Genomic DNA, 19,118 nt, shown 5'->3' on the forward strand with positions numbered 1-19,118 from the left:
AGCTGAAACTCCAATACTTTGGCCACCTGACTGGCTCATTGGAAAAGACCCTGATGCTGGGAGGGATTGGGGGCAGGAAGAGGAGGGGACGACAGAGGATGAGATGGCTGGATGGCATCACCAACTCGATGGACACGAGTTTGGGTAAACTCCAGAAGTTGGTGACGGACAGAGAGGCCTGGTGTGCTGTGATTCACGGGGTCGCAAAGAGTCGGATACGACTGAGCGACTGAACTGAACTAACAGTTGGCAACTGTGTTCTTTTAAGTTTGAGAAAAGAGATGGAAACATTTTAGGATTTTGCTCTATCTTAAGAACATGGTAACATATTATTTTTTAATTGTTTTCTTCCTATTTTTGAATTGTCGCTTCCCTCCCCCCACCCCCCAGAATTACTCATATACTGTACTTATCTTCAGAATAGTTCATCTGAAGTAAAATCTATAAATACAACTTCATGATACTGATTTAACTATCTTATATCCTCCCTTTTTACCCATCTACCTTCCTCAAGATCACAGACTGATTATAAAAGGTAACAACATATACTAAGAAGCCCTGATATAACCTCACTGCTCACTTTATCACACTCCTTTCAAAGCAAATCCATGATTCAAATCGCTTCAAATTGGGTCTAATATCTGGTTATGAAAAGATTTCTGACACAAAATTATTTAAATGTGGCTTCCCAAAGGTAGAGCACGCAGCCTTGGTGCTCAGAGACTGCTGTCATTTAGATTAGAACAGATTATTGTCATCATTATGTAATCTTGTTCTTTTTTTTTTTTTTTTTGTAATCTTGTTCTTTATAAAGAAAACAATTTGGCATTTATTTTACATTGGTTTTCATAGCTGCATGAGATAATTTGTGGAAGTAATCTGAATGACTATCTGACCCAGCATTTTTGGAAGCAAGTAACAGTTTTCAGCACAAATACTTTATGGAAATCTCTACAGTAATATATTTTTAAATGATCAGAATATCAGAAACTTTTTAATTTTTGGAGATTATTAGTATGCAAACATATTTCATTTGCTGACATCTCAGTCAAATCAGGATCTTGCTGTTGAATCAAAGAAGCCTATAAAGGCTTTCCTCTGTTATCTCCCCAGTAAATAATAGGTTCTTTCTACTTTAATTTACCTGGGGAGGTATACACAATATGAAAAGACAAAGTCTTGGCCCTCTGTAGGTCTGTCTGGTCTTCTAATGAATAATGTGGTGCTTACCTGAGACCTCCATGAGTTTAGTCCCTACTCTGTCTTCGAAAGGAGAGAGAATACATTGTCCTCTGGCTTATCCAAACTGGAAAAGACAGCAGCTGTATGTGACTTTGTATCTGACATGGTTCTGGCATCTGGACAGAATCTTTTTGGTAGTCTGTGCTTTGTCACTTTCTAGCAAGTACAGCAACTAGGCATCTGGGCCTAACACTTAACTACTCTATAGGATCCTAGACCTCCTTGAAGGTAGGAAAAAGGGGTTCCAATAGTCTCAGCATTTAGTTGTCAGTCTCAAATGGACCTTAGTGTTCAGTTAATGAACAGGCAGCATGCCAGGGAGAGATACATGAGCTTAGATCTCAGAGGGTTGTGTTCTCTGAAGCTGAAATCATAAACCAGAACATCTGATGTGTGTCTCATAACACAATGAAGGAGGGAGGCCTGCTGACGGAAATGTCACAGGCAGCTGCTTTTAGCACTTGGCTCTCACCAATGAAGCTCCTCTCTCCACCACTACACCCCACCCTCTTCCTGCATGAAAACCATTTAGGGCTCATTCTCATCCTGCATAGCAAGAAACAAGCTGCAAATTCATATCGGTTAAATCAATCTAGTCTGTGGCTGGTTGATGTGCCTGGTGGGTTATAAGAGTGACTGGCTCAACCACTGTTTTGAATCAGGAAAGGGAGACAATTTTATGCCTTGCCCTGAAAGGTAAGGAACATAGCCTATAGTCCTAATTAACAGTGTCTTTTGAACATTGCTTAAATCGCTTTGTTCTCCTACCACTAGATAATAAAGCTATATAATAAAGCATTTAATCCTGAGTGACTTCCTAGCAGGGTTGTGAAGACAAGGTATTCCCTCCATCTGGAATTCTTCCCTCATTTGTCTGACACCAAATCCTTTTTATCCTTTGAGTTTAAGTTGAAACCTCAATTTCTTGAGGAGAGCTTGCCTAATCCTACTTTCTTACTGCTCAAAAGGAAGAAGCCCCCCAGTTTATCACTCCGTAGCACCTGGTTCTTCCCTTTTTACAACCTGTGTCATGCTTAATGATAATAATTGTTCACTGTCTGTCTTCTCTATTAGATTTTAATTTCCATTAAAGTAGGAATCTTATCTGTCTTTTGAACCTGAATCTCCATGAAACACTGTGCTTTGCACATATTTGGTGCTTAATAAACATTTGTTGGATGAATGATGAATCGCTTCTTATAATCACTTTTAGGTTCCTTTGTGAAAATCAGTGTTGAACTCTCTGCCTTCCTGACCAGGCAGGTGATACTAAGATTGGATGTTGAATCAGAGCCAAAAGGACTGTTATTTACTGTTCAGTTCCCCGTGCCTGACTATTGCTCGCCTTTTCATATCACCCCAATCTGAATTCGTATCATCAGGGCTAATTATTTTGCACTCTCTAAGCAATCATTTTTATGAAGATTGCAGTCTGTGTTCATTTATAAGTGAAACCAAGAAACCTACCTGGCTTTTAGTGTGGTTTCCTAATATTTTGGTAAATTTAAAGAATCATTAAGCTCCTATAGAAAAGATTTCATGTGATCTATTAATAATTGCTTGAGAATGAGTTTGCCAACTTCAAATAAATTCTTACCCGAACACCTGCTTGTTGACTGTAGATGTTTTGGAAATATTAACCTGAAGTTGAGTATCTAATTCTATCTAGAAACTTTTCAGAGTAGATTCAGGGTTGAAACAAGGAAAACCAACATGATATGCCACTTACTAATTCACTGATTTATTAATTCAGTAATTATTCGTGAACAGGATAAGCCAGATACTATTCTAGATATTTGGGAATATCGGTAAATAAAACATTCTTGTCCTCAAGGAAATAATGATAGGACTACTGTAGAGTTGACTGCAGTCACCAAATATTCCTTCGCTCCTCTGCTTTTCCCAGCCTTCCCTCAGCTAGGTTAGGGTCAGGTAATGGCTTCTGGCTCATATCCTGAAGGAAGTCTTGTGTCACTTTCAGGCTGAGGAAGTTATAAGCCAATGTGCCTCCTCTGACCCTCTCACCCCCTCACAGTGACCTCAGGAGTTACATGTTCCACATGTACAGCTGTAAGATGGTAGATCCTGAGTCATCTTGGTTAACTGAGTGAAGGTGTGGAATGGAACAGTGCAATCTTCACTGCCTGCCAACCTGGGCTAGATGTAGGGCAAAGTGTGAGATATATAATTTTGCTCGTTAAGCCATTAAGAGTTCAGGGGTTGACTGCTAGGATAGCTAGCATTAACTACCCTGAGCGATACAACTTCTATTATTTATTCAACACCTTTTGTGTGCTAATACACAGTTCTAGGCTGTAAGAGTGATTTATCACTGTTACAGCCGTGACAATTACTTCCCTTGTCAAAAGGGAGGCATTTTTAATACTCATCCTGAACTATTACATTCATTCTCGTCAGGTCTGCTCTCTCTCTTTTTTTAAACGATGACTCTTAGACTAACAGAAGCCTTGAAATTTTAGAGGGGAAAAAAAAGAGTGTTAGGCTTATTCTAGATGACTGAATTTGGAGTCCTTATCCTGATCTATAGTGGGCTAAGTAGATTATTTAATCTGCCTTGTTTTTCCCATCAATGAATCTTGATGTTAATATTTTGCTCCTAATATCTCAAGGTTATTTGATGACTACAATGAGCTAACTGTATAAACTGTGGAGCATTTATACAAATACAACATGGCCATCCTCATCAAATTTAAGACACCACCAATTGTAGAGCACATCATTATTTTATAAACTGCTAACAAAGGAAAGAATGCCACAAGTTAATCAATGGGGCAATGCTTTCTATTCATGCGGCCCTTATTAAAGACCTTATTAAGTTTCTTTGAGCATGTATTTTTATCGTATATTACACTAGTGCATTTTTCATACTGTTCATGGAGTTCTCATGGCAAGAACACTGGAGTGGTTTGCCATTCCCTCTTCCAGTGGGCCGCATCTTGTCAGAACTCTCCACTATGACTTGTCTGTCTTGGAGTGCCCTGCACCACATGGCTCATAGCTTCACTGAGTTTTGCAAGCCCCTTTGCCAGGACAAGGCATGAGAGTTGTACCATAAAGAAGGCTGAGTGCCGAAAAACTGATACTTTTGAATTGTGGTGCTAGCAAAGACCCTTGAAAATAACTTGGACTGCATGATCAAGCCAATCAATCCTAAAGGAAATGAACCCCAAATATTCATTGAAAAGACTGATGCTGAAGCTGGAACTCCAATACTTTGGCCATCTGATGTGAAGAGATGACTCATTGGAAAAGACCCTGATGCCGGGAAAGATTAAAGGCAAAAGGAGAAAGGGGGTGGCAGAGAATGGATGAGATGGTTAGATTGCATCACCGACTCAAGGGACATGAATATGAGCAAATTTCAGGAGACAGTGAAGGACAGGGAAGCCTGGCATGCTGCAGTCCTTGGGGGTCACAAATGGCTGGACGCAACTTAGGGACTGACAATAAGAAACACTAGCACATCAATAAAAGGGAAACTAATGGATGTTACAGTAGTTCAGTCTTCACATTCAGAGTCTGTCTTCTGCAGCGTTCCTTAAGCAGGGTTCCACCATTTTTTTTCTGTAATTTTCTTCCAAGCTCCTGATATCCAATCTACAAGTTTTGATGCTGATACTTTCTTGATCTTACCAAAAGGTGTTCAGGGAAGGTTTTCAGACAACAATTAGGATTCATATTTCTTGTGTAAACGGTGCTTAAATGGTTTTGTTTTTGTTTTTGTTTTTACTAAAATGTCCATGGATTTTATTTATCCTGTCCTGCCATCAGGAATAACAACCAAGTTTGTGGATGAGTGGACAATAGCAACTACATGCTGCCTCCTCCTCCTCTTCCTCCTGCTGAGAGGTAAAAAAAACTGAAAAAGACCAATTGTCTCAATTTAAGAAATGTTAAAATGTGAAAATAGATGTATCTTGAAAGAGATAAAGTTTTTTTTACAAAGCTCTGCTACCCAGGAATTCACATCAGTCTTTGATCGCCATCCCATCGTTAACATTCCAGTCCAGGCCATCACAATCTTAAATTTAGGACAATGCAATAAGAACAGTCTGGAGTGTAGGGGAAAGGGAACTGACTTTGGTGTCTGAAGACCTGAGTCTGACTCTCAGCCCTGTGGTTTTTCAGATGAGCTCCTTTGGAGTTCAAGTCACTATTCTTTGGGGAAACACCTAATTCAGAAGGTTTTGGGGGGTTAATGTATGCAAAAATGCTTTAACTGTAAAATATATATGCAGAGGAAAAAGAACTAATGGTTGTGGATGCCAGGAACAGTGCTGGTTGCTTCACTTGCGTTATCTCGTTTGATCTATGTAAATGCTAGTGTTAGTTGCTCAGTCGTGTCCGACTCTGCAATCCCATGGACTCTAGCCTTCCAGGCTCCTCTGTCCATGGAATTCTCCAGGCAAGAATTCTGGAATGGGTTGCCATTTCCTTCTCCAGAAGGAATATAGTTTCTTGATAAATATCTTAATATCTTGCTAAGGTATCTTGATCATCTTGCTATCTAATCCACTTAATGCTGTAATAAGCCTTTTCCCTAAAATACCTCTTTTCTTGCATCATGGCTTAAAGCAGAAATCATATATTCTAGTGTTTGGAACATGAACAAGTTGATGACTATGAGCCAGTCACAGAGCTGCAGCCTCTTACTTGCTCTTCTTGCCTTGCAACCAGAAACACTTGAAGTGAGAGACCCTTGAGCTACTGCCTTCTTAGTCACTCTGTCACCAAAGCTAGCCCCTGAGGACCATACAGAAAGTTTTAACTTATGGTAAAAGTCTAAAATGAATCTAAGACTCAGGGTGTTAATCTGAGCAAGAACTAGACAATGTGAACAGAACAGGTGTGCAAAAAGTTGGCATCCAAAAAAATCATAGAAAACAGAGACCCCATTGAAAAGAATATAGTTTTGGGGACTGTAATTCTATTCATGGGAGGGGAAATTACCAGCAAGAAATCTAGTTCTGGGGATTAGAGGTATAAGGCAGGAACCTCCTTAAAACTCAATTACCTTTGAGACTGAATCTTTAGTGACTAAGTTTTCTCATGCTCTTCTAGCAGGAAGAATCTGTGTTCTTGAGTGAAGCTTAAACTGCAAGTTAGGGTTATAGATTCAAGCTCAAAGGCTAGAGCATTAAGAAGTTAAGAGCTAAGCACATTGTTACACGAAGTCTATGAAATGCTATCTCAAAATATAAATAGGTGTGAGTAAGGTGGAGTGGGGTGGGGTTTAAAGCAATAAACTTTTTTATATTTCAAATGCCCACAGAATAGCTTTGTGAAGCCTCAGAATAAAGACCCACAAAAATTGGGGGTCTTGAAGACTCATCTAAAGGACAGCATCTTAGGAAGCATTTTCCAATAGCAGTGCTAAAATGTTTAATTTATAAAGTGAAAGTGAAGTCACTCAGTCATGTCTGACTATTTGTGACCCCATGGACTGTAGCCTACCAGACTTCTCAGTCCATGGGATTTTCCAGGCTAGAGTCCTGGAGTGGGTTGGCATTTCCTTCTCCAGTGTAAACATTGATTAGTTTATGTATATTCACACTGATTCTACGTTAAGATTTTAAGCTTGAAGGCAGTAATAACATCTTACTTTTTAAAATATTCTACGTGTGCAATACCTAGCATAATGCTATATAGTGCTAAGAAAACTTATAAATGTCACCCTTTTCCATTTGAATCTGGCAGAGATTATATCTTGCATGATCTCTATAAAAGTGAGAAACTGGATTACTTTTTGGCATTCAGCACATAATTTTCTGAGAATACAGCCACTCCAGAAAATCTATCTTATTTGCAGAACTATTGCAAAATCTGACGCTTCTCTTCACTTCACTGGTATGCCCTTGTAATTGCCAAATGTGGCTTTGCCTCATGGAAATTCTATGGATTGCCAGCCCTTGCAGCTGTTGACTCTTGAAGTCTAATTCTCCTATAACATTAAATCAAACAGCATTTCTTAGTGACCTAATAAGAACAAGCACTGAGCTAGTTTCCATCAAAGGCAAAGGTACACATTATCCCTGCCCTCAAGTAGTTTTTATAAAAACAAACATGAATATTTAAATAGTGTAAAGACAACTGATAGGAATAGGAAAAAGGATAGCAAAGGCAATGATACAGAAAAAAGTGAATTTACTGGAGGACAAAACATCTTTTTTACTTCCTTTATCTAGAAAGCCAGGATCCCAGTGTTAGAGCTGTCTATGTGCTATTTTTCTTCATGCCACTATTTTGAGGTGCACTTGTAGAAGACATATGATGTCCTTGTCTTATACATGGATCTTGGGCCCTTCCTGGACTTTAGGCTCTCATCTCTTGACCTGAGGTTATTTAATGGCACTCATAGAAACCCTGCTTTGGGAAATGTTCACCTCTTCTCTTTACTTCTAATTCTCTCTATTAGACTTTATACTCTTGTTGATTTTGTTTTTAAGTTTTTTAGACCTGCGGACCTTGGGCTGGTATGTGCTCATGGGTGCTCATTCGTGTCTAACTCTTTGCAACCCCATGAACTGTAGCCTACCAGGCTCTTCTGTCTATGAGATTTTCCAGGAAGAAGACTGGAGTTGCCATTTCCTCCCCCAGGGGATCTTCCCAACTGAGGGATCAGGATGTGTTCCTGTGTCTCCTGCATTGGCAGGCAGTTTCTTTACTGCTGTGCCACCTGGGAAGCCCCTTGGGCTGGTACCAGGCCACAAAGATACTCATGTTGTCACAAGACTTACTTTCTTCCCCTAGGATGTTGGGCCAGAATATATATGATTTCTACTCATCCTTATCACTCTGCCTAGAATATAAATTTCCTGGAACAGGCTTTTCTGTGGGGATGAAGAGACTGTCAAAGGCAGTGTAGTAGCCACTGCCCCCGTTCCTTCACCTCGTTTTCCCTATTCCCTCCTTACCCTCTCTCCCTTGGCGACTTGGTCTGTTTCCCTAAGAGAATGAATGTTCCAAGTCTTCAATCAATGCGCTCTAAAAGGAGAGAGAGCCTAAGAGTATGAGTCAACTTTATTCTTGGTACTGAACGCTGTTTGTTCTCTTGTTAGTTGCCCTGAGGAACAGGGAAGTGCAGGTTCTATTTCTTGCATCTATTTTTCTTTTCCTTTCATAAAAGGGAGGTGAAGGGTAGTAACACATTTCATTAATTTAAAAGAGATCCATTTAAAAGAAAGTGATGAAACACTGAGCCCCTTTTATATACACATGCCCTGGGTGCATAGGGCATTATGAAATATTTACTTTATGGTGCTTAACATGTTACAATTGACTTTATTAACCTTAGTGATGCCTTCTTAGACAACCCCAGGAGATGAGCAGGCATCTGCCTGATGGCCTGATAGTTGAAAATGCTCTCCTTCAACTTTTCCAGATTTGGAGAATACAGCTGTTGTCTGCCATTCTGTCCTCATCTTATATTTCAGTGATTTATAGATGTACCTAGGTTTCCATTGGGCTTCCCTGGTGGTTCATTGGTAAAGAATCCACCTGCCAATGCAGGAGATCCAGGTTCCCTGAGTTGGGAAGATCCCCTGGAAAGGGGAATGGCTACCTACCCTAGTGTTCTTGCCTGGGAAATCCCAAGGACAGAGGAGCCTGGTGGTCTACAGTCCACGGGGTCACAAATGAGTCAGACAGGACTCAGTGACTAAACAATAACAAAAAAGGCCTCCATTAGAATGTAACCCCCCTGAAAGAGAGAATCTTGTTTTCTCATTCACCTTTGTTTCCCTCCACATCATCAAGCTGCACATTCACATTGCACGTGCCAATACTTAACAGATGTTTCTGAGTCAATCAGTTAAGCAAGCCTTGCCAAAGTGGTCGCCTGTCACTACTGCCTGGCTTTGTGGAAATCTTGCAGCCCTGAATGCTGGTTCTCAAGAGTGTTAAAAATAGCAACAATAATAATAGGTATTACCTGTGGCAACCAGGAGCAACAACTCCTGTGAGAACCAGTGATAATGAGAGAAAGGACAAGGAGTTATGTTGAGAGTACAGCCAATCAGACCCTGCCTCAAACAGAGCCAGGGGACAGCTCCGAGGAATTATGTCCAGAAGGGAGCTGCTGGATAACACCCACATTCATCACCAGTATCTATGACTTTCAGCACTCAGAAGACTGCCTCTGAGAAACGTTGCCCTATGTCTCACACTGGGAGTGGGGAAGGGGAGCCTCTCTCTCTGGGCTCAGCCTGGAAACTTGAGTAGTCCCCTGACACGAGGGTTGCTGAGAGACTGAGCAGATGCAATAGGAATGCCTGTGCTCTTCCCTGACTGCCTATTTTGGCCATCTCCCTGCTTTTAGTCTCCTCTGTGGAGGGTTCAGAGGCTTGAGCCAAGCCAAAGATACAGGAGAAAGATCTGGAATATACCTCAATGGGTAGGGCCAATTAAGACAGAGGGGAGTGTACAGAGAGGAATGTTCAGAAAACAAACTCCTTGCAAGAATCTGGAGTCATAAAGGGGCCAGGTCTTCTACTCAGTTAACCCCTGGACACTGGTGGGAGCTTCAGTTTAATGTATGATTGTTGGGGAAAGGTGCGTATGTGTGCTAAAGTGCTTCAGTCCTGTCCGACTCTTTGTCACCCTGTGGACTATAGCCCTCCAGGCTCCTCTGTCCAATGGATTCTCCAGGCAAGAACACTGGAGTGGGTTGCCATTTCCTTCTCCGGGGATCTTCCTGATCCAGAGATTGAACCTGTGTCTCCTGTGTCTCCTGCATTGACAGGGGGGTTCTTTACTAATGGCACCACCTGGGAAGCCCAAAGTTGGTATGATGAATCATGATATTTGCAGTGGGTGGACCGACAGTCTAGCCCCCTGGTTGGCCTTCAGTGGAAAGAATCAGTAGCAGTATCTTGACTTCCTGATTCACTCTGCCCCTCTCCCAGCACCATTTAGAGATCTCTCCAGGGAGAGGCTGTGGCTATTTTTGAGTCTATCCAGTGTCCTGTGTTTATGCACTGGAAGTTTGGGGTCTGGTAGACCCGGATTCTTCCCATCCTGCAGAACAGAACTGGAATGGTAGGCCTTGAAAGTCAGGGGTTCCCATTCTTGTACCTTCCCAATGTGGCAGCCCAGTGGTCTAGAGCTGGGAAGATACTGCACTGGCAGGACCACCTTCCTTTCCCCTGTGCCCTGAAGATGTGTAAAGTCCCCACCTGCACAAGGAGAAGAGAGGAACTTGTCCACGCCCCTTTCCCCTGTCACCTGCTGTTCACAGCTGCCATGTAGCACACATTGGTAGTGAGGCATCCATTGTATGTGAGAGTGTTAGTCAGTCATGTCTAACTCTTTGCAACCCCATGGACTATAGAATTCTATCCTTGGAATTCTCCAGACAAGAATACTGGAGTAGGTTGGGGTATCCATTACTTGACTTTAAACTCTGCAGTTACCCTGGGTCCAAAGATTCTGAGCGCAGCTTCCCTCCTTTAAGTCTTTATTTATTTTTAATTGAAGGATAATTATAGTCTTGTGTTGGTTTCTGCCATACATCAACATGAATCAGCCATAGACATACATATGTCCTCTCCTTCTTGAGCCTCCCTCCCACCTTCCACCCCATGCCATCCCTCTATGTTGTCACAGAGCACAGGTTTGAGCTCCCTGCGTCATACAGTAAACTCCCACTGGCTATCTAATTGTACATATGGTAATGTCTATGTTTCCATCCTACTCTCTCAATCTGTCCCACCCTCTCCTTCCTATTGTGTTCATGAGTCTGTCCTCTCTGTGTCTCCATGGCTGCCCTGCAAATAGGCTCATCAGTACCATCTTTCTATATTCCATATGTATGCATTAATGTATGATGTTTTTCTCTTTCGGACTTCACTCTGTGTAATAGCCTCTAGGTTCATCCACATCGTTAGAACAAGCTAAACTATTTTCTTTTTTATGGCTGAGTAATAGTCCACTGTGTATATCTGCCACAGCTTCTTTATCCAGTTACCTATTGATGGACATCTAGGTTGCTTCCATGTCCTAGCTATTGTAAACAGTGCTGCAATGAGCACTGGAGTACATATATCCTTTTCAGTTATGGTTTTCTCAGAGTATATGCCCAGTAGTGGGATTGCTGGATCATGCCTCCTTTAAGTGCTGATTTCTCTACCCAGTAGAGCTTCCAGCCTTATCTTTACTAGTTCCGAGCATTCCATGTTGTTTTCAGCAGGAGACTCCCAGGCATTCTGGAAGCTCTGCATGGGAGTAGGAAGGCTACTGTTGATGTAGCTGCCTGGACCTACAGCAAAGAGCCAAGAAAAAACAAATCATTTAACACCGTGTGCACCCGACTCACCCAGAGCTGGCACAGCCAGTGGAGTCTGCAGAACTATGTAAATCTTCCTCCAAGCAGTCTCTCTCTTCGCTAGCTACAGAACACAGTGTTATCTTTTAGTGTTTAGTTGTTGCTGGACTTCCTTTGACCCCATGGACTGCAGCACACCAGGCTTCCCTGTTGTTCACTCTCTCCCAGAGATTGCTCAAATTCATCTCCATTAGGCCAGTGATGCTATCTAACCATCTCAACCTTTTTCATCCCCTTCTGCTCCTGCCTTCAGTCTTGCCCAGCATCGGGGTCTTTTCTAATGAGTCAGTTCTTCGAATCAGGTAGCCAAAGTATTGGCGTTTCAAGTTCAGCATCAGTCCTTCCAATGAATATTCAGGGTTGATTTCCTTTAGGATTGATTGCTTTGATCTCCCTGCAGTCCAAGGAACTTTCAAGAGTCTTCTCCAACACCATGATTCAAAAGCATCAATTCTTTGGCATTCAACCTCGGACAGCAATACTGTCTTGTTTCTGAAGCTAGAAAGCCAACCAACAAGATCTTCAGCAAGGAGAAAACAGCTTTCACCAGAGGGATGGGCTCTTGTCTTTTATTGTTGCTGTCTTCTGGACCTCAAAGAGAGGACTCGCCAGCAAGAACTTGGAACTAAAGTGGCTCTTTTAGATATAAACCTTCAAATCAATGTATAGTGGACCAGCGAATTGTTGTTCAAAAACTTGGAATTCCCTGGCAGTCCAGTGGTTAGGACCACGCTTTCACTGCCCAGGGCATGGGTTCAGTCCCTGGTTGGCAAGTCATGCAGTGTAGCAATACATAAATACATAAATAAATATAAAAATGAAAATCTTAGTAAAAGAAGAATTACGCTGTAACCTGAAAAAAAATAATTAACCTAAAATCAGGAAAGAATTGGTTATCCCCCATGCCACCAAAGGAAAAAAGAACACAAAACAGGAAGAAAAGTGGGTCTAAGAAGCAAATGCTGGTAGTGTTTATCCCAGTGTTTTTGAGTGAGAGGTTATATTGGCCTATTCAGTTCTAGAGACAAGTAAATTACCTCTTTGGAGCTGGATGAGTTTGGTTCTATCAAACATTCATACATAAAACAGACACCCTCATATCTGATTCCATGCTCAGCAAACAGCCTGCCCTTAGAATCTGATTCTCAGGTGCTGGTTACAGGACACAAATGTTTTAGCCGTTGGCTATTCTATTTTTACTCATAACTTTCATTGTGAATAAACTGGTCTCTGATTTTGAATACCAGTTTCTGGAAGCTTGATTATGCTCTGGGAGATAAATCCACAATCTATAATAAATTGAATTTCTAAGCCTATAGGACTGAGGGCCAGAACCTCACCCCGGTGAATCATCAAAGTAAAACTTTTGCCCTGGAGGACCTTTTTGGCTCCTGGAAGCTGCCTGTCTGGTTGCTGGTCAGTATCCTTCCTATTCATACTCTTAAAGTTTTAAGACCTAGTGAGGGTTTTATCAATATTCAGGGACTGGCAGGATAGAATTGTGTTTGGGATCCTGGTCTGGAGTCAGAGAGACTTATATATATATATATATATATATATATATATATATATATATATATATATATATATATATATATCTTCTTTTCCATGTTTAACTTTAGCAAATTGCATAATCTTTCCATTTCAATTTTTCTCACCTTTGATCTAGGGATAACAAAAGTGTCCACTTCACAGAATTGTTTGGAAAAAAAACATGAAACAGCATGTTAAGCACTTCATGCAGTGCCTAGCATAAAATGATGCTTAATAAATATAGTTAATTTTATTTTTATAGCTCTCACTAGATGCCAGGCACTGAGCTAAGGCATTGATATATTTGCCCCAAATCAAACAGCTGGCAAGTGACAGAACTGGGCATTGAACCAGGTCAAAGCTAATGTATTTGACTACTAGGTTAAACTGTCTTTGATGGCTTAACAAACACAGTGAAACTTACCCTTTTGAAAAGTGTCCTCTCCTTTAAAGGAATACATTTGGAAGTCTCTGTGTGTATTCCTAAGCCTATTTGTAACTCCTCTTTTGGACTTACCTAAGAAATCTGTGATATATTTTTGGAACATCTTTAACAAGGCCAAATCTTTGTTCTTTGATAGAAGATTTGATCTTCTTTAATAACTAAAACTTACTCAGTGCCAAGCCCAGTAAATAAAGTGGAGAATTATGATGGGAAATGCCTGCCTTGGTCAAAAAACATGAGGTCTAGAAAGCAGTTCCACAGTTTTGACAGAAGCAGTAAATACTTCATCATCAAAGAGTGTTTTCTATTGTTACTTCACTCTCCTACCACATTGGTCTTATATGGGGTGAAGTTGTAAATATGTACTGTTACTAATGCTGCTGCTGCTGCTGCTAAGTCGCTTCAGTTGTGTCTGACTCTCTGCGACCCCATAGACGGCAGCCCACCAGGCTCCGCTGTCCCTGGGATTCTCCAGGCAAGAACACTGGAGTGGGTTGCCATTTCCTTCTCCAATGCATGAAAGTGAAAAGTGAAAGTGAAGTCACTGAGTCGTGTCCAACTCTCAGCGACCCCATGGACTGCAGCCTACCAGGCTCCTCCGACCATGGGATTTTCCAGGCAAGAGTACTGGAGTGGGGTGCCATTGCCTTCTCCATTGTTGCTAATAAATTAGATTAATTTCAAATAGTTGAATTATTGTAACTAAAGACTAATTAGTGGATTAATATAAACATAAGGAAAGATCCCAGTGAAGGCCTTGTCCTTTTAACAGTTCAATTATTGACATGAAAATATGCTCATCAAACCTGCAAGTCAAACAAAACTGGAAATGGGTGATTTTAGAGAAGCAGGCAGAGGCAGGCAGTTGAAAATTTAGCAGACTTAAATGTAAGGTGCTTTACTTCAAGCTAGAAAAAAATAACTGCATGTACAAGACAAGCAATACAGCGTAGCAGAAGCACATGAGAAAAATGCTTGAAAGTTTGAGGAGATAGGAACTCAATCTAAATTAATAATTGCCAAGAAAAATACTATGATATTAAGCTAAATTAAAGGAAGCATAAGACCAAATAAATCTTTCACCTTTTACTAAAAAAAAAATAATAATAAAGGAAGTATAGATTCTGGACAAAGGAGGTGACATACTCTGCTGATTAGCTTTCTAGAAATGACAATATTGTGCTTCCCCAATGGCTCAGCAGGTAAGGAATCCATCTGTAAGGCAGGAGACAGAGGAAACTTGGGTTTGATCCCTGGGTCAGGAAGATCCCTTGGAAGAGGAAGATGGCAACCCACCAACCCACTCCCGTATTCTTACTTGAATGATCCCATGGACAGAGGAGACTGGTGGGCTCCAGTCCAAAGAGTTGGAAAGTGTCAGATAAGATGGAACAACTAAGCATAGGATCAAACTGTATTTGGAAGAGAGTAATCATGATGGTAAAATAATATAAGAAATGTTGAGTTGTTAGGAGATGTGTTGTTTGAAGGTGGAAAGACTGGGGGTGGGCATGATTGATTTCTTTAAATATGTAATGTGTCATCACATGGGGAAATAATTAAGTTCATTCCATTTTGTAGTCGTGTGGTAGGGTAAGAAATGTGAATGGAAGCTTCCCTGAGATAGATTTTTAGTTCAGGATGCAGAAGAAAAGTATAAAAGTGATAAAAATAAAATGAGGGTTCAGGAAAAAGTTTCTCCATCACTTGAGGTGCTCCCAGAAAAACATAAACTCAACTTCTGTCTTTCTCCCCAAGAGAGGACTCAAGCCCATTAGATCCTATCACCACCATTCAAAAACAACCTTAAAGCACCCACATGTGAAGCTAACGGGAACAACCATCCTGATTTTCCAAGGACTGAGGGAGTGGTTTCTTGGCGTGCAGGACTTCGAGTGCTAACACCAGGAAAATTCTCAAGCAAATCTTGATGAGTTAATTACCCCAGAGGTGAAGGAATTTTAAATAAAGTAGGTCCTTTAAGGAATGGTGAAGACAAACACAAAAGATATGCAATCAAACCTTCCTTGAATCCACACATGAATAAATGAAGGCATTGTCCATTCTCTCCCATATAATAGAAATTTCTAGATATTTAACACTTACTTTTAAAATACCAACAGGGTTTTCCTGGAGGCTCAGTGATAAGGAACCTTCCTGCCGATGCATGTGTTCGATCCCTGGGTTGGGAGGATCCCACATGCCACAGAGCAACTAAGCCCATGCACCACGACCACTGAGCCTGTGCTTTAGAGCCCAGCAGCCCCATTTACTGAGCCCACGTGCCGCAACTACTGAAGGCTGCACACCTTAGAACCAGTGTTCAGCAACAAGAGAAGCCATCGCAGTGAATAGCCCGAGCACTGCAACTAGAGTAGCCCCCACTCGCGAAACCTGGAGAAAGTCCTCAAGCAGCAACGAAGACCCAGCACAGCCAAAAATAAATAAGTAAGTTTTAAAAATACCAACATATATATATATGTTAGATTCATAATGTCCTAAAACATTTTAATAGTTCCCTATGCTCTTAATCCAGAGAAGGCGATGGCACCCCACTCCAGTACGCTCGCCTGGAAAATCCCATGGACGGAGGAGCCTGGTAGGCTGCAGTCCATGGGGTTGCTAAGAGTCAGACACGACTGAGCGACTTCACTTTCACTTTTCACTGTCATGCATTGGAGAAGGAAATGGCAGCCCACTCCAGTGTTCTTACCTGGAGAATCCCAGGGACGGGGGAGCCTGGTGGGCTGCCACCTATGGGGTCGCACAGAGTCGGACATGACTGAAGCGACTTAGCAGCAGCAGCAGCATGCTCTTAATCAATGTGGAATATAGATTTGTCTTTTTTTGAAAATATATTAAGAAAAAATTAGGATTAGAATATACAGCAATAAAACAAAACAGGTAAGACTTAAGTTTTAAAGTCTGACAGAGGTGGGTTTGAACTTGCTTCTATTAAGTACAACATGTCAAGTTACTTAATCTGTGCCTTGATTTTATCTGTAAATTTAACTATAAATTGGGAATAACATTTGTACCTGCTATGCAGAGCAGTACCCAGTAGACCATAATAAGCACTCAATAAATGGTAGGGACTTTACCATTATTATTAATAACCAGCAGTTATTATCTGTGCTGAATAGCTCCAGCTGACTGCACTGTCTTCTAGATCAGCGGTTCCCAACTTTTTGGCCCCAGGGAATTGTTTCGTGGAAGACAATTTTTCCGTGAATGGGAGTTGGGGGTGGGGAGCAGCAGGTGAGTGAGCGAAGCAAAGCATCTTGAACTTTGCTTCGCTCACTCCTTCCCATTCACCTCCTACTGTGAGGCCTGGTTCCGGTACCATGGCCTTGGGGCTGTGGACCCCTGTTCTAGATGATCTGAACAAACTCTGCTGTCTGTTCATCCTAAAGGAAGTCAGTCCTGAATATTCACTGGAAGGACTGATGCTGAAGCTGAAACTCCAATACTTTGGCCACCTGATGTGAAAAACCAACTCATTTGAAAAGACCCTGATGCTGGGAAAGATTGAAGGCGGGAGGAGAAGGGTACGACAGACGATGAGATTGTTGGATGGCATCACCGACTCAATAGACATGAGTTTGAACAAATGCCGGGAGTTGGTGGTGGACAGGGAAGCCTGGCGTGCTGCAGTCGCAAAGAGTTGGACATGACTGAGCAACTGAACTGAACTAAACTGATGAGGGCACTTGAAACTCCTAAGGAGCAAGGTGTGTGTGCTTTTTGATGGCTCTTTACTCATTTATATCTAGTCCCTGCACTGTGTTCCAAATACTTGGGTGTTCTCAAAATATTCAGTTCAGTTCAGTCGCTCAGTCGTGTCCGACTCTTTGCAACCCCATGAATCGCAGCACTCCAGGCCTCCCTGTCCATTACCATCTCCCAGAGTTCACTCAGACTCACGTCCATCGAATCCGTGATGCCATCCAGCCATCTCATCTTCAGTCGTCCCCTTCTTCTCCTGCCCCCAGTTCCTCCCAGCATCAGAGTCTTTTCCAATGAGTCAACTCTTTGCATGAGGTGGCCAAAGTACTGGAGCTTCAGCTTTAGCATCATTCCTTCCAAAGAAATCCCAGGGTTGATCTCCTTCAGAATGGACTGCTTGGATCTCCTTGCAGTCCAAGAGACTCTCAAGAGTCTTCTCCAACACCACAGTTCAAAAGTATCAATTGTTCGGCACTCAGCCTTCTTCACAGTCCAACTCTCACATCCATACATGACCACAGGAAAAAGCAAATATTACCTACCTATAAGTATGACATTACAAAAATCAATCAATTAATCTATGAATTTCACCAGCAGTTAACTTGATCATTTTCAAATAGTTTTCAGTCTCCTTTCTTTGTTCTACCACCCATTTTGGACCAAAAAAAACACCCTTTTTAATTTTTTTGGTTGTTCCCTGCATCTTGTGAAATCTTAGTTCCCCAACCAGGGATTTAACAGGAGCCATGCAAGTAAAGGCACTGAGTCCTAACCACTGAACTGCCAGGGAATATCCCCCAGAAATCTTTATTCTTTGCTAATGGCTGCTCAAATACCAAAGAGTTACTTGGACAAAGTATGCATTTGAAAGTTATTAGTTTTCTCAGAGAAGCCTAGTTTTCTAAAGCACAAGAATGAGACTTTTAAGGCAATAATTATTTTTCCTTTATAACCTTACCCTTGACCCTATACTGAAAAAGCAATATATAAACATGTTGCTGTTTTAGTTTTTCAGTTGTATACAACTCCTCGTGACCCCATGGACTTTAGCCTGCCAGGCTCCTCTGTCCATGGGATTTCCCAGGCAAGAATACTGGAGTGGGTTGCCATTTCCTCCTCCAGGGGATGGTCACAGTCCAGGGATGGAACCCATGTCTCCTGCACTGGTAGGCGGATTCTTTACCACAAGTCACCTGGGAAGCCACAGTATATGAACCTACATTTGGGAATCAGAAGACTGTGTATAAAGGATCATGGAGGCACATGACATCGCTGTACTGACTTTCCCTCCCCCCTTCCTCTCCTCCCACCTGCAGGTCTAACCATTCCAACCCAAATCTGTGGGTCAGCACTTCATCAACTGCACCCCTCACTTCAGTACTGGACAGAAATTGCCCATTCAGGTTTTTCTCCTAAACCCACAGCACTGCTCTGAGATATACCTTGGGAGAGCAAAGTCAGGTATAGTGACATCACACACGTGTCTGTTTGAAAGTCACAGAGTTTTGGGGGTTTGTTTTTTTTTATCTCTTCAGCCCAAAGTTAACCTGTTTGAAACTGACCACTGGGAGTTGGCCTTCTGTCTAAAGGTTTAGCTGTCAGTAAACAATCTAAAAAAAAATTTTTTTAAGACCTTATTTTTGATCACACTGTTCAAAGAAGGACTTTCGTGGGTAAAAGTTCATTAGGCTGAAACAATAGAAACATTGAAAAGTGGAGTATGGCCTTCACTGTTAAAGCAGAGGGTCTTATTCACCTTTGCTGACCTCCATCATAGGAGAGTATAGACACACTTAGTTCACATTTCAGAACATTTTGCAAATTGATCTC

Source organism: Capra hircus, chromosome 3 (genome assembly GCF_001704415.2).
Source record: "Capra hircus breed San Clemente chromosome 3, ASM170441v1, whole genome shotgun sequence".
Classification (NCBI taxonomy): domain Eukaryota; kingdom Metazoa; phylum Chordata; class Mammalia; order Artiodactyla; family Bovidae; genus Capra; species Capra hircus.